The 14,225-nt window shown below is 57.2% G+C and overlaps 1 protein-coding gene across 1 annotated transcript in view; it reads right to left on the bottom strand.

The window, feature by feature from the left end:
- AHDC1 (AT-hook DNA binding motif containing 1) overlaps positions 1 to 14,225 on the bottom strand; it is a 63,726-nt gene that overhangs the window by 17,216 nt on the left and 32,285 nt on the right. The window contains 2 exon segments of the mRNA XM_053898755.1: positions 3,307 to 3,542; positions 3,732 to 3,910. The gene's annotated coding sequence lies outside the window, so the exon portion shown is untranslated.

Raw genomic sequence — 14,225 nt, 5'->3', positions numbered from 1 at the left:
GAGGAAACAGGCTCAGAGTGGTGGTTGCAGAACTTGCCTGATGTCACATAGCTGCTTAAGTGGCAGGATTCCTAATTCTGCCCGAAGTCCGAAGTCTCCTTCCCCTCCAAGCTCCTGCAACTTTCCTCCAGCCACTCCTTCTTCTAGAGCTGTGGTCTAATTTAAGGCTGGGAGGAACCTTAAAATCGCCAAGCCATTTGGCTTCCAAACCCTGGGCCTGGGGAGCTGTGTAACATTCCAGATACCCAGGCCCTGGTCCAGGGGAGTCTGACTCACGGATCTGAAGGGACATCTGGGAATCTGTATTTTTAATCAGCTCCCCCATGGGTACACTGTTCTAGTGCCACCTTGTGCTCTTCCCATTTTACAGATGAGGAAACTGAGATCCAAAGAGGGAAAGGGACTTTGCCCAAGGCCACAAAAGAGCACGGAGAGAGCCCTTCTGTTGCCTATCCAGCCAGACAGAAAACATCCCTCTGTCCACCGTCCCTTTTCTCTTTGCAATTCCCAGGCCACAGCTGCGCCTCCCTGCCCTGCCTACCCCATCACTCAGGGTCCTACTCTCTCCCATGACTGGTGGTAGACTGTGGACTGGCCCCTCCCAGGCCAGGCTCTCTCAACTGTTGGTCTTGAAGGCAGGATTGTGGGTAAGAACCTCACAAAGGAGGGAAGGGGCTCAGACTGTGGAATCTCCAAGTCCTATTTCCAACAGTATGGTTGACCCATGGCTCCCTGAGAGTCTTTGAGATGTCTCCCTTCCTGAGGGTGGGGCTCACCAAACCTCCCTGCTCTGGAGACCTCCCACTTGGGGCCCAAGGGTGTGATCTTGGCAAAAGAGAAAACCTCCTCTCCAGTGGTTGCTTCTGTTCCACCCACCCGTGAGGACCTTTGGGCATGTCCTCCTGCCAGACCTCCTGACTCTGTCCACTGCTCTCTCTTGCAGCCTCCAGGATCTGAGGGAAGCAGCTGGCTCCCCTCCTCACCACACCCAGGCAGCCATTTTCTTGGACCCCTCCCAAGGGCACCACCTATCCCATGTCTGTGAACAAAGTCAAAAGGGTCCTTCTGTCTGACAGTCTGCTTCTGGGTCAGTGTGTCTGAGCCTGCCCGTGGGGACACCAACAGGCTGGGAGGGGGGCTGGGGGCCCCAACCTGCTGTGCACAGTGCCGGGAAGCGCCAGCCCACATCCTTGAGTCCCCAGCCCCACCCTCCCCCGCTGCGGCTGTGACCACCCCACCCCTTCCCCAGCCCGCCTCCCCCTCCCCCACCCACAGCCTCCCCAGGGGAGCCAGGCTGCCAGCCCCAGCTCTCACTTCCGGCCTCATGACCCTCTCTCCAGCCGGCACACTCCTCCCCCACCCCCCCCAACACCATTTCCCTCCCAGCCTGGATTGAAGGCCCAGGGATGTCCTCAGAGGGAAAACATTGTATCAAAGGGGCTATTACTACTGCTGTGGGCCCTTCCCCATCACCTCCCTTGGGGCCTTTATCCACCAGGATATGCAGCCCCCCTCTCAATCTCCTTTAGCCCCCTCCCACCCACCCAACGGTGCCTAAAGATTCTCTTCCTACCAGACTCCAGCCCAAAATCCTACTAAGAAGAATAATGATGAAAATAATAATGGCAGCCATCACTTATTTGGCATTTAAATAAAGGCACAGAGAGGTTAAGTAATGCCCTTGAGGATAAACAGCCAGGACATGGAAGGGCTGGAGTCTGAATTTAGGTTTGTTGAGCTCCTCTGATACAAACTTCTACACTGTCCAGAGAGTGAGCCCCCTCCCCTGCAGCCTACCCCAACAGTCCCAATCCTCATCACCAGTTCTAATTTTTGCCTTCTACTCTACCCCCTCCCACCTCAGTCATCCAAATGCACTACCCTCCCTTGCCACTAGGTGTCCCCTTAGAGCCACTGATGCCCCCAAGGGGAAGCAAGTCCTGCCTGGCCTCCTGGAGTCATCAGGGCCCCCCCACGGTATAGCACACCCCACCCCACCCTACCCCCAGCCACACAGAGCTCCTTTGTGCAGCCCTCGCCCACCCCCTTCCTGCCCAGAGCAGGGCACCTGGCAAGCAGGTCTTCCCTAGACTCCGCCCCCTGCCAGCCCCCTGCCCTGGGTGCCAGGTGTTGCGGGCACCACCGCCAGCTCTGGCTGAACCTGAGGGTCACCCTGCCGGGCGGCCCTCCCTTCCTCCCTCCGAGGTCACCCAGGGACTGTGCTTCCCGCCCTGCTCCACCCCCATCCCCTCCTGCCCTTGGCCCTTCCAGACTCCTGTCCTAGTCTTTCCTTCGGTCTCCCGGAGGACACCCCTCCTCCAGCCCCACCAGGCCCTCCCCACAGCCTCTCACCCCCGCCCACCTCCTTCCCCTGAGAGCTCCTTGTTCCACCCCCCCCCCCTCCCCGCCCAGGTCTGAAGAACTCCTCCTCCTGGAAAGTTGCTGCTGGAAAGGAAGTGACTTCAGCGATTTGGCCACAAGGCTGGGCACTGCTGAGCCCGGCTCAGCTGAAGGCCTGCCCAGCCCACCTCCAAAGCACAAATGGAGCCACATGCACACACCACCCTCAAGTGTACACCCAGAACCCTGAACACAAGCTTCCCCAGGGACATGCGGAGAGATCCTGTGTGCACATTCCACACCATCCCAGTGTGCCCACATTATCACCCCAGTGTGTCAGATTCTTGTCTAGACACCCCTCCAGCACCCGGCACACATACACCATCCAGTGTGGTCCACACAACACTGCAGCATCCCCGCAGCTACCCAGTATACACTCTGGATCCTGCACACTCACCTCTCCAATGTAGTACATACCGAGCCCTCGAACGTCCCTTAGCCCCGTCCACTTATTTAACTCCTGTATACAGAACCCTGTGTACCTAAGGACAGAGCCCTACACACACCTGTTTGCACACAGCCTGAGTGCTGGCACACAAGACGCCCTGTGCATTTACAGTTGGGTACACACAGCCCTGCATCCTCCCATAGCCACACCTCCCACCCTTACCATCCCAGGAGGCCCCACCCCCAGACCTCAGGCCCCAGGAATGCTCTTTTGGAAGTTGGGTGGAGTCCCCAGGCAGGCTGGGCTCTAGGGAGCTTCCTGGAACCCCGGAGGCTTCATGTGTCAGTTCAGGGAGTTGCCTCTGCAGGGCAGGGCAGCCCCACCTGGCCTCTGTGGCTCTAGAGCCTGGGTGGGCTAAACTGGGCCAGAAGCAGGGAGTCAGGCAGTACCCCCACCCCACCTCATCTTATGAGGGTAACCTAGCATACTTGAACGACCCGGTCCTCCCAGCACCTCACCTTGGCCTCCCAGCTCTCTGCTTCCACAAACTCCAGTAGGGTTGGGGGGGTGGGGGGAGTTCAGCTGCATACATCAGGCACTCTGGTTTCCATCTCTGCCCTGCGTTCTGGTCATTGTCACAACCCCTTTCTCTTCCCAGTTGTCTCCCGTCAACAAAGTGTCGGGAAGAGTCCCCGGACTAGGAGGCAGGACTCGTGGGGACTTGCTGTATGTCCACGGGCCTCAGTTGCCCTTTCTGGATAGTGGGGGAGTTTTGAGTAAGTTGGGTTAATTAATATATTTTGATTCTATCCAGGGCCTCTTTTTGGCCTAAGCTGGGGGGTGGGGGGTGGAATTCCTGCTAAAACTGGGAAATAAGTCCCCCCTGATCCCCACTTCCTGGTGGTGGCCCAGGCAAAGACCTGGCTTCCCTGTACACTGTTACCTGAGCAGGCTATGCAGACAAGGTCCGACTCAGCAGGAAAGGCCTGTCTTCACCAGTGATTCCAGGGTAGTCCCTGCGGCAGCCTGAGAGTTGCCCCGAAACCGGGGCCCTCTGCACGCACTTAGCTGGGCAGGCTCTGGGGTCCAGGCCAATGGGTAGACAGGTAGGCAAGCTCCCATCTGTGGACGCAAACACAACACCCCAGGCATGAGCACAGTCACAGGATGAGCCGGCTAGAGGGACCAGGAGGCTGACCTGGATGGGATCCACTCTTGCAAAAAGTGAAATCAGGTACAATCTCATTTCACTGGGGAACGGCAAGCCTGTCTCTTGAAACCCCAGGTTCCTACTGGGAAACAGTATCATTGTATATGTAGGTACCCACATGCATGAACATGAACACACATGCTACGGTGGAAAGAACCTGACCATCGGGAGTCACAGTCCCTTGGCTCAACCCTCACCATATGATCACGGACAAGTCAATTACCCTCTCTGGCTCTTGGTTTTCTCATCTACAAAATGGGGAGATCTTATGAATGGGGAGGAATGCTTTGGGGAGACTGTATATGCTAACAGCTTACTTATAATGCAGGTGTGAGAATTGCTGTTCAAAGCGATGGTGAATGCAGATTTCCACGCGGGGTGTATATGCAGCTGGCGTGTACTCTTCTCCATCAGCAACTTGGTTAGGTCTCTTGTTTTCTTTAATAACCATGGCCCTTCTCACCACCCTCCTGCTTCCTGCCCATTTGTCTGCCTCCCCGAGGTCTGTACTGGAGCCCAGAGGGGGTCTGGGAACCAGGCCTCATGGACTGCTTACAGGTTCTGGTTGCCTGGGAATTTGTATGTGTGGTAGAGATCGTGCCTGTGTAAATGAACGTTTGTGAATGTTCAGCTGTCTGGGTAAATACACCTGTATGTGGGCTCCTGGGTCTTTTTGGCCTCTGTGTGTTTCTAAATGTCTGTGTGTATACATATGTGTTTAAGAGTGTACACGCATAGGATCCTAGGTTTGCTCAGTTATAGTCTGTGTGGTCAGCCGTGTGTGTGTGTGTGTGCGTGCGTGCGTACGTGCGCACGTGTGAAAGGCTGATGTGTACCTGGGTTCAGTGTCTTCAGTTATATGTGTGGCTGTGTTGATCCGGCTCTATTCAGCTTTGTTTGTGTGTCCAGCTGAGCCTGTTTGCACGCCTATGAGGACATAGAAATGTGTGTCCGCCTTTGTGCGAGCACCCTGACCCCAGCTGTGGTTGGGTTTGAGTGTGCCTGTGTGTGTGCACATGCTCTGCCTGGCTCTCTGCATCGCGCTGTGTCAGGAGCTGAACCGGCTTCTGCCTGTCTCAGAGCTCTCTGGATGTGTGTGTGTGGGGCGGGGGGTGTCTCAGAGCTCTCTGGATGTGTGTGTGTGTGTGGGGGGGGGGGGGTGCGCTTGGCTGATCTTCTGCTGTCCCTGCAGGTTTCCAATCTCGAGGCCTGTGACTGCGGGCACTGGTGTCACTGTGGATCAGTGTTACCTCCCTCCTACCTCTGCCTTTTTCTGGGCTTTCAGGGTCATGGTGTGACAGTGTGTCTGGTCACGGTGTCCCCGTGGGTCTGTTTTACTGTGGGTCAGGATGCGCTGGTGCGTGTGTCCACTCGTGTGTGTTGTGTAACCTCGTCATTGGGTGCCTCTGTGTGTGTCAGTGGGTCCTTGTGCCATATCACTGTATGTGTGTGCCAAAATAGCTATGTGTCAGTGTCAACATGTGTGTGAAGGTCTGTGTGCCATGGTGTGCCTGTCAGCACAATAGTGCCTCAGTGTTTGTGCAGTACCTTTGTGTAACTCCTCGGTGCGTGTCTGTGTGCATGTGCATTGCATGTGAGACCCTTTGTGAAACAGTGTGTGTCTGTGTCACTGTGTTTGTGTGCCTGGTTCCCTCCTCCCTCCTATCTCCTGCCTTCTCTCTCTCTCTCTCTCTCTCTCTCTCTCCCTCTCTCTCTCTCTCTGTAGGAGCCAGACAACTCCCCAAGCCTGGATTAGGGACAATTTATCCACAGGCAGAGAAGGAGAATTCCAACCTGCCAGAGCCTCCCTCCTCTGGTCCATCCCCCCTTTCCCCGTGGTTGGGTGGGCACAGAAATGCAGCCCGGCAGCTCCCAAGCCCTCTGGGAGCCCCCACTTCTGCAGCTCTCCAGAGGCCCAGGAGGGCGGAAAAGATGGAAATCTGGGTGGCCCCAGAGCCCTCCAGTGGGGGTGGACTGGCTGTCCCCCATCCAGGCCCCCACAGCTCAGCTCATCTTGGCCCTGTTCTTCTACATATGGTGGTGGTGGTTGGGGGGGGGGGGTGGTAAGAAGTCTGCACGGGGTCTGCCTGGCCCTGCGGGCTAGAGGGACCTAAGGAGCTCCCAGCCCCTCCACAACCTGATACTCCCCAACTGATAAATGCCAGCTCCCCCCACACCCCCTGAAATGGGAATAACTGGGGATCTTGCAACTGTGCCCGCACAGGCTGGGGGAGATGCTGGGAGGGGGGCAGTGTGGTGGGGGGAATGCAGGAGAGGGGGCAGGGGGGCTGAGCTGGGACTAAGGCTCCCTTCACGGTGCTCCAGGCGCAAGGCAGAATCACATGTTTCCCATTAGCTGCTCTGGCCTCCTTGTTCAGGGGGTGTTGGCTGGGGGAGATTTGTTCTGGTTGCAGACACCAGCCGAGACCACACAAGAGAGAGAGAGAGAGAGAGGAAGAGAGAGAGAGAGAGGGAAAAGGAGTGGGAGAGAGAAAGAGAGGGAGACTGAACCCCAGAGGGAAAGGAAAAGACAGAGAGGGACAGAGAATGATACACAGACACACGGAGGGAGAGAAACTGAGACAGAGAGACATGAGAGACAGACAGGCAGTGACAGACAGAAACTGCATGACAGGCACACAAGAACACAAAAGCCAGAGAGGCAGAGACTGGTGATGGGGAGGGGCTCAGAGGGTGGGGGACAGCCACAGTGGACGGGAAGGTGGAGACACAGGTCAGAGGCCCGGGAGTGGGTGTCCCCAGGCAGAGTGTGAGTGAGACTAGGAGGGACAGAGAAGGGAGATCAGCACTGGTCGAGGGACTGGGAGGGTGACAGGGGGGCGAGATGCAGGGCACACCCGGAGAGGGACTGGGTGAGGGCACGGAGATGGCCCCGGTGGCGTGTGGGCAGGGGGAGTGGACGCTGAAAGCTGCTGGGTGGGGGCGGCCAGCACGCCCGGAGCCTCCCGCCTCCTGACCCTCGAGCCTCGGCGAGATAACAGGCCGAATAGTGCTGACTTGCGGTTCAGAAATCCAATATCCTCCGCGGCGCACTAATCGACTACCTGAGCTCCCGGCCCGCGCTGAGCTGCCCCGATTAATCCTGCGGCTCCACAGCCTTAATTAGTTTAACAGTTTCAGGGGCAGAAGAGGCAGGGACTGGGGTCCCCCCACGCCTGCAGGGACACAGACCCCCACGCCAACCCTGCCTGGTGCCCCACCTCCCCAGTCACCTCTGTCCCAGCCCCAGAGGCCGCTTGCCACATCGTGTGAAAAACACTGGGTCCTTCCTTCTGGGAAATAGTCCCAAGGGTTGGCACATGGGTCAGAAGGCAGGTCATGTGGGACTCAGACACTCCCCCCCCCCCCCCCCCCCCCGCCCTCACACTTGTCCCTGTGCTCACGGCTCTGAATGCTTCCCCTGGCCAGCCCTTTGGGGTCCTGTGGTCTACACGGGAAGGCCCCGCCAACTGTGGGCCCCATACCACTGGGCAACATGTTGTCTCTTTAGGGTGAGAGACAAGCTCCCAAGTTACTGACAACCTCCCAACAGCATGAGATAATCACACATGTCACTCCCCACAACAGCATGAGATGGGCACATGGTGACATCTCACACATACCCAACAGTCAGAGACAGGCGTATGGGTTGGTAACTACCCGCCTAACAGGATGAGCGAAGTACATAACCTGTCACTTCGCCCAAAGTGTGAGATGGGCACATCTGATACCCCCAGACAACAGGAGATAGGGACACAGGTTGTCACCCTCACAATGGTGTAACTAACATGCAGCCAGGCACTCCTACACCCACGATGGGATGTGAAATGCAGAGAACCCCCCCCCCTCTCTCTCTCTCTCACACACACACACACACACACACACACACACACACACAAAGCCTTACCTCCCAGGTGTGAGGAAGGTATAGAGGACCCCTGCCCACAACCTCACCCTTTCCCCATGAGTCCTCCCTTCAGACTGCTGGAGGGGCACACAACATATCACCCCCTTACTGCTTCAGAACAGGTGACAACCCACCCCCACTGCTCCCCCATCACTGTCGCCAGCCTGGGTGGTGCTGTCCTCTGCCTGCAGAGGCGTCACAGCTCACAGGGCATGAATGTCACCCCAGCACTGCCAGAGCCGGGCACAGCCGCATGTTGCCCCAGTGATAAACACCACTGGCCCCAGGAGGAGGTGGAGGCGCACAGGGCTCTGGGCGTGACCTTGGTCCCTGGACACCAGGAGGGGAGGCGCTGTGGCCTCCCTCCTGGGTAACCTGTCTGCCTGGCGCTGCGGTAGATGAGTCCTGGGAAGGAAGCTGCCTGGCCACACGGACGACCTGGAAATGCCACCTCCCCAAGCTGCCACCCCTGCCCCATTTCTAATTGAATGTAGTGATCTAGGAAGGGGGCAGCACGAGTGGTGGAGGGACAGCTATTGCTGAGGCCTGAGGAGCTAGCTGTTCCTGTTAAGACTTCTCAGAGATGGGTGGTGGGGAGGTGGATTAGAGGCTGCTATTACCATGTCCTTAGGGCCCGGGACTGAGGAGGGAGTGTGATGACAGCTTCAGACCTGCACGGAGCCCCTAGTCCTTATGAAGGCCCCCTCTCCAAATTCAGGCCACAGAGCCTGACAAGGAGGCCAAAGTCCAGGGGCATGACTCACCCGGGGAACAGGCCCAGCCCGCTGGCCAGAGAGTGAGGGAGGCCAGGAGCCAAGGGGCCTGGGTTCAAGTCTGAGCTCCTCCCAGGCCAAGCTGAGTGACCTTGGAGCAGCAGCTCAGTCTCTATGGCTTTTGGGGAGGGGGAAGGGGCAGCAGCGAGGGAAGGGCCAGAAAGAAGCTGAGGCTGGAGACCAGCTAGCAGAGCATTGGGGGCCATGGGAAGGAGGACACAGCAGTCCGGTCCCTGACTCCACTGCTTCCTCACAAGGAACCTCAGCTTTCTGTACCTCAGTTTCTTCAGCTGTAAAGCGGGGATGGTAATGTCAGCCTCACAAGACAATGTGATATGAAGCGGGCAGGTGCTCAAAAAATGGGAGCTTCTTACTGAGGGGGGAAAATAGACTAAGAGAGAGGGTAAGAGACTTGTCCAAGCCATGGAGCAAGTTCGTAGCAGCTGAACTCAGTCTCCAGCCCTAGTTTCCCACCTGGAGCTGTTTCTGTTAAGACTGCTTGGAGGTCAATAATGAGTTGGGTGGGAGGAAGGGGAGGCTGTTGGGGTGCTGTTGGCCACAGAGCTGCCCTAGCGTCAAGACCAAGGAAACTGACAGGAGTCTGCTATACATCCCGACCTTTACCCTAAACCCCACTCGGCTCATCTTCAAACACTGGACCAGAGGGCCAGATCTAAGGGAGGAGGCAGCCCACAAACCAGCCTATGACCAGCGCCTGGATCTGGTGCTTAGAAGGACTGGGTGGGAATGTCAGTGTGCAGAGTCTGCTTGTTGTCCAGGAGCCCAGAGAGGGACAGGCCTAGCCTGAGGTCACACAGCATGACAGCAGCAGAGCCCAGAGCCCTGGCCAGGGACAGTCTCAGAGCAGAGTCCCTCTAGCCCCTGGGGATGGCTGGAGCTGGGGGAGCCCTGGGGGACTGAGCAAAACGTGGCGACAGATGGCCTGCCGAGGCAGCGGCGATCTGGGCGGCTGGCAGGCATGCTCGCTCCCGCGCAGGGAAGCGGCTAATTTTAGCTGAGGCCTCGATGCCAGCTTTGTTCCCCCCCACCCACCCACCGAGGGGGCCCAGCATGCCTTGCGTGCAACCCGCCTCCCCCAGGCACCCCTACTCCCCCGCCTGGCCCCTTGTGAGTAGTGCCCAGACCTCAGGGTCCTAGAACTGTCTGCCTGACCAGGTCCCATCACACCCAGAGGCAAGGGCTAGGCCCTGGAGGCCTGGCACCCCCAACCCAGGGCCGGTTTCCCATGATTCCAAGCTCATTCCTTGAAGAGGGACAGTGAGTGGGAAAGAGGGCTAGAGGCCACTGCCCAGACTGGGAGAGAGGGCTTGACAGCAGGGGCTGGTAGTCCTGGGGGTGGGGTGGTGGGGTGGGGCACGGTCCTCTACTCATACTTAAGATGACCAGACCCTTATTCTATCCCTACCCTGAGACAGATTCCTCTGTGCTGGAGTCCCCGTGGTGTCGGTAAGCAAGGGGGCAGAAGTTACTCTAACCCTTCCCTGTTCTGCATAACTTTAACTTTGTTCCAGGAACTCAAAGTACTTTAAAGAAGTCAGAAATAGAGCTAGGGTAGTACCCTTGTGCCACTGGGGGAAACTGAGGCACAGTCGGAGACAGCCATCATTATAGCAGGGGAGGAAACCAATCCCAGGAATTGGTGAGGCCCAGACATGCTCTTCTTTGAGTTCTTACAGCCAGGGGGATTCTTGGGCCAGCTCAGCCCCTGGAACTACTCTCTGCCCTGGCCTGGCCTGGTAGAAGGTAGACTAGATGGATGAAGTCTGTGCTCTTAAAGCCTGGAAAGGCTGGCACGCTTGGCATCTGGCACCCCATCTCCTATAGGCTCTCTGACCTTAGAACCTCCCTTCCCCACCTCAGATTCAACTATAGATGCCCAACAAGGTACCAGCGCATCTGGCCCCTATTTGAAAGGGGACTCCTTTGGGGTGACTCTTGGCGGGGGGGGGCCCATCCCTGTTCCAACCTAGGGGCCATGAGGGAAATGACCAAATGGAAAATAGAGGAAGACAACTTCCTCTATTCTTTCATAGAAAGAAATCTATGTAATTAGAGGAGAGAGTCAGAAGAAGAGAAGAGGGAAGGCAAAACGAAGTAAGGAATCAGATTCAGGAAGAAAGAGAAAGAGGAAGAGCACGGGGGCAAAAGACACAGGGCAGAATGATGCTTAAAGAGAAGGAGATGGGGCAGGGAGGGGATGAGAGAGACGGAGGACAGGATGCTGGAGGAAGGAACACAGCAAAAGAGAACTCAGAAGAGAGGGACAGAGGAGGAAGAAAAAGACAAAGACACAGAGAGACAGGCAGGATGAGGCAGAGACAAAGAGAGAGAGAGAGAGGGAGAGAGAGAGAGAGAGAGAAAGGGAGCGCAAGATCCACAAAGAGGGGAAGAGATGGAGAAGGAGCCTGCCACAGACAGGGCAAGGCACAGAGAACTAAGGACACCACAGGGAGCTGGAGACAGACAGGGATTGACACACCCAGAGACTAAGAGAGACAGTCGGAGAGGGTGAGACACAGAGAATGGGGCGGGAAGAAGGGGGGAGACCCTAAGTGATAGAGTGTATGTGTGTGAGGGGGGACAGCACAGAGTGAGGAGGGAGGGGGCATGAGGAGGGGGGAGATGTCGTCGCCAGAGCTGGGGGGGACAGAGGACAGAAATGGAATGTGGGTCTGGGCATGAGGCTCACAGATGCATCGGCTCCGGTTTCAGCTGGGGCAGTTGGCTGATGGGGGGGCGGTGGGGGGGAAGGAAGGAGCAGAGCTGGTGGGGGGGGGGGCCTGTTGCCATGGCTGCAGGCACTGCAGGGGCACAGTCGGCTGGCACTTGGAGTTCTGGGCATGGTAGGGGGCTGACTGAGGGGAAAAGAAGGGGGGGGGCGATGAAGAAGCCTTGCCCCTGCCCTCGGGGCTCTACCAGGAAGAAAGTTTCCAGACAGAGGATGGGAGAGGTTGGGGCTGAGGAGGGCTCTGGGCCCTGCTCCACCCCACCGAGGCTGCCAGTGGGGCACAGCTCTACAGGTCGCCTGTGGGCATCCCAGGTTCCCACCCGGGCCTCAGGCTAGCCCCTGGGGACCCTCTGGCTCCATCCCCTCCAGTCTAGCTGAAGATCCCGCATGCTGCTGCTGCTGTTTTTGCTTGCAGGGGAGCAGCAAGATTGTGAATTCAGGATCTGTAATCCTAACGCAGAGCCCAGGCCTACCGGGCTCCAGTTGCCAAGGCGACGGAGGGTCAGAGGGCAGCGCGGGGCGCCCGCTCCTCCAAGTCAGAATCCCAATTGTTAAAGCCCAAGAATAAACAGCTGAAGCGGCCGTGGGGGGGCTGGGAGGGGGGCTGAGGTCTGCATCGGCTCAGTGTGGTGTTGTCAAGCGAGATGTCACTAATTGTCTGAAGGAACGGGCTGAGGCAGCTCTTAACTGCTTCTGTGCCACCGGAGACACCTTGGCTGCCTGGCCCCATCCCCCGGGCCTCCCAGCATTCCACTGGGCCAGCCTGGTGCTGGGATTGCTGGCCCAGCATAATCTCTGCCTCTCTTGCACTGAACCCCCACATACTTTGGCTCCCAACACTCCTCCCAACTTGGAACCTCCCACCTGCAAGCTAAATCTTTATGTCCCCAGAACCAGTACCCCCCCCCCCCCCCAACTACTGGGCCCACAATACAGCCCTGAACTGCCCATTTGGCCTGCAAAACCCCTCCCTGCTCCCCCAGCATCTCCACCTCAGCCTCCCAGAAGACAGGGATCCTGGTACAAGGTGTATAGATTGCAGAGATCAGACTTTGGGCTCTTCTGATCTTTGGAGGGTAGACAAAGGCCCTCCTATAGCAAAAAGGAAGGTCTATGGCATCTTTCTGTGCAACTCCTGACTCAGTCACACACCAGAACCAAAAAACCTGAGCGGGGCCAGGAAACCCCATTTCTAGCTTTGGTTGTTCTACCTACTTTCTGCGTGACTTTTGACAGGGTCCTCTCCCCCTGCAGCCTGCTTCATCTATCATCCATCCTGAACATTCAGTAGTGCCTATGCTGAGCCAGGCTGCGTCTGGAGCCCCTGCCCAGAGGAACTCCCAATCCAGTGGGTGGGAAAGGCTCATAATACAAAGTAGAAAACAATCTGAGATCCATCAGGTAAGATACTCCATGAAAAACACAGAGCAGTTTGGTACGCAGTAAACTGATCAGTGGACTACAGCTAGTTAGTGGTATACTGGTATCCCGTTATTACAGAGAGTCGCTAAAAGGGGGGAGGTAATCAGAAAAAAGACGGGGGAGGGCGAGGCCGGTTCTGGAAGGCTTCCTGCAGAAGGTGGTAGCTGGTAAGATTTGGATAGGTGAGCAAGGTAGAGTGCTCCCTGTGAGAGGTCTTGTGAGCTCCTTCAAAGGGAGCTGAGCTCCAAGGTCTCAGGGTCGCATGTTCAGCCCCTCCCAGAGCAGGAAGGAGGAGGCCCTCTGTGGTCTCCCAGCCCCACACGCCAGGCCCTGCCTCCTTCTCCACCCACCGAGCCTCCGGAGAGCAAGAGATTGGTGCCTGGAGTGGGGGCGGAGGGCGTGGGCAGGGCTCCTGGAGATTGGTAGCACCTGGAGTGATGTCACGAGAGGCGGGGTCAGGGTTTCGGGCACTCCCCCAGCCCGAAAGCCCCAGACCCCTGCCCAAGGCCAGAAGTGCGGTCCCCGGGAGGGGGCGCTCAGGCCACCTGGCCACCCCTCATCAGGTGGCGGGCGGGGCTGGGGCGCTGTCCGTGGGCGGGGAGCTGGGCGCGGAAACAGGGGATCCCCCAGAGAGGGCCCAGCCCAGCCTGGGGCTGGATGCGTACAAAAGGCGACTTGTTCTTTCTTGGGATGCCTGCGCCTTCTCAAACATACCTACAGCCACACTCCAGGGACAGCTACACCCACACATTGCTGCACAAAGCCTGCCAGGGTGGGGAGTAGGGGGGCTGTCGCCGACCCAAGAGGTCACCTTTAAGAACCTTGCCCCGACCGCCTTTTGCCACAGGCTCAACACCATTCGTTTCACACCATCCCACCCCAAGTGACCTGGATACTCCCACAGCCACACACACAGCTCTGGGGACACTGATGCAGTCACATTCTCATAATTCCCCTCTCTCTCAGACCATCTGTAGCTCACCAACTCTTTCCGGCTCTAGAGTCAGACCAGGAGCTTCAACAGGGTCACCTTAGCAGACGATCAAGCCCATTAAGGTTACTTTTTACTGAGCCCTTATTCTGTGCCCATCCTTACAATGACCTTTTGTGGGGAGTGGTATTAGTCTCATTTTGTGGGTGGGGAAACTGAGGTTTAGGTTTACTAGCTCACGTAAGGCAAAAGCAAGGATTTGAACCCAAGTCAAACTTGACTTTAGAGCCCATGTTCTTCTGTGTATTGTCTCTACCAATCATAGCACCTTACATTCTAACACCCCACCACACACACAACCGTGGACGGCAAAACAATCTGAGTCAAGGTGTAATTCTCCACCCCAAACACATGTCAATGTCACAGTCTAGTATCAGGCGGTTTC

This window comes from Panthera pardus, unplaced genomic scaffold (assembly GCF_024362965.1).
Source record: "Panthera pardus isolate Hobbes unplaced genomic scaffold, ASM2436296v1 HiC_scaffold_11, whole genome shotgun sequence".
Classification (NCBI taxonomy): Eukaryota; Metazoa; Chordata; class Mammalia; order Carnivora; family Felidae; genus Panthera; species Panthera pardus.
Note: the sequence above shows the minus strand (reverse complement) of the source record. Positions and strands in the feature narration are given on the sequence as shown.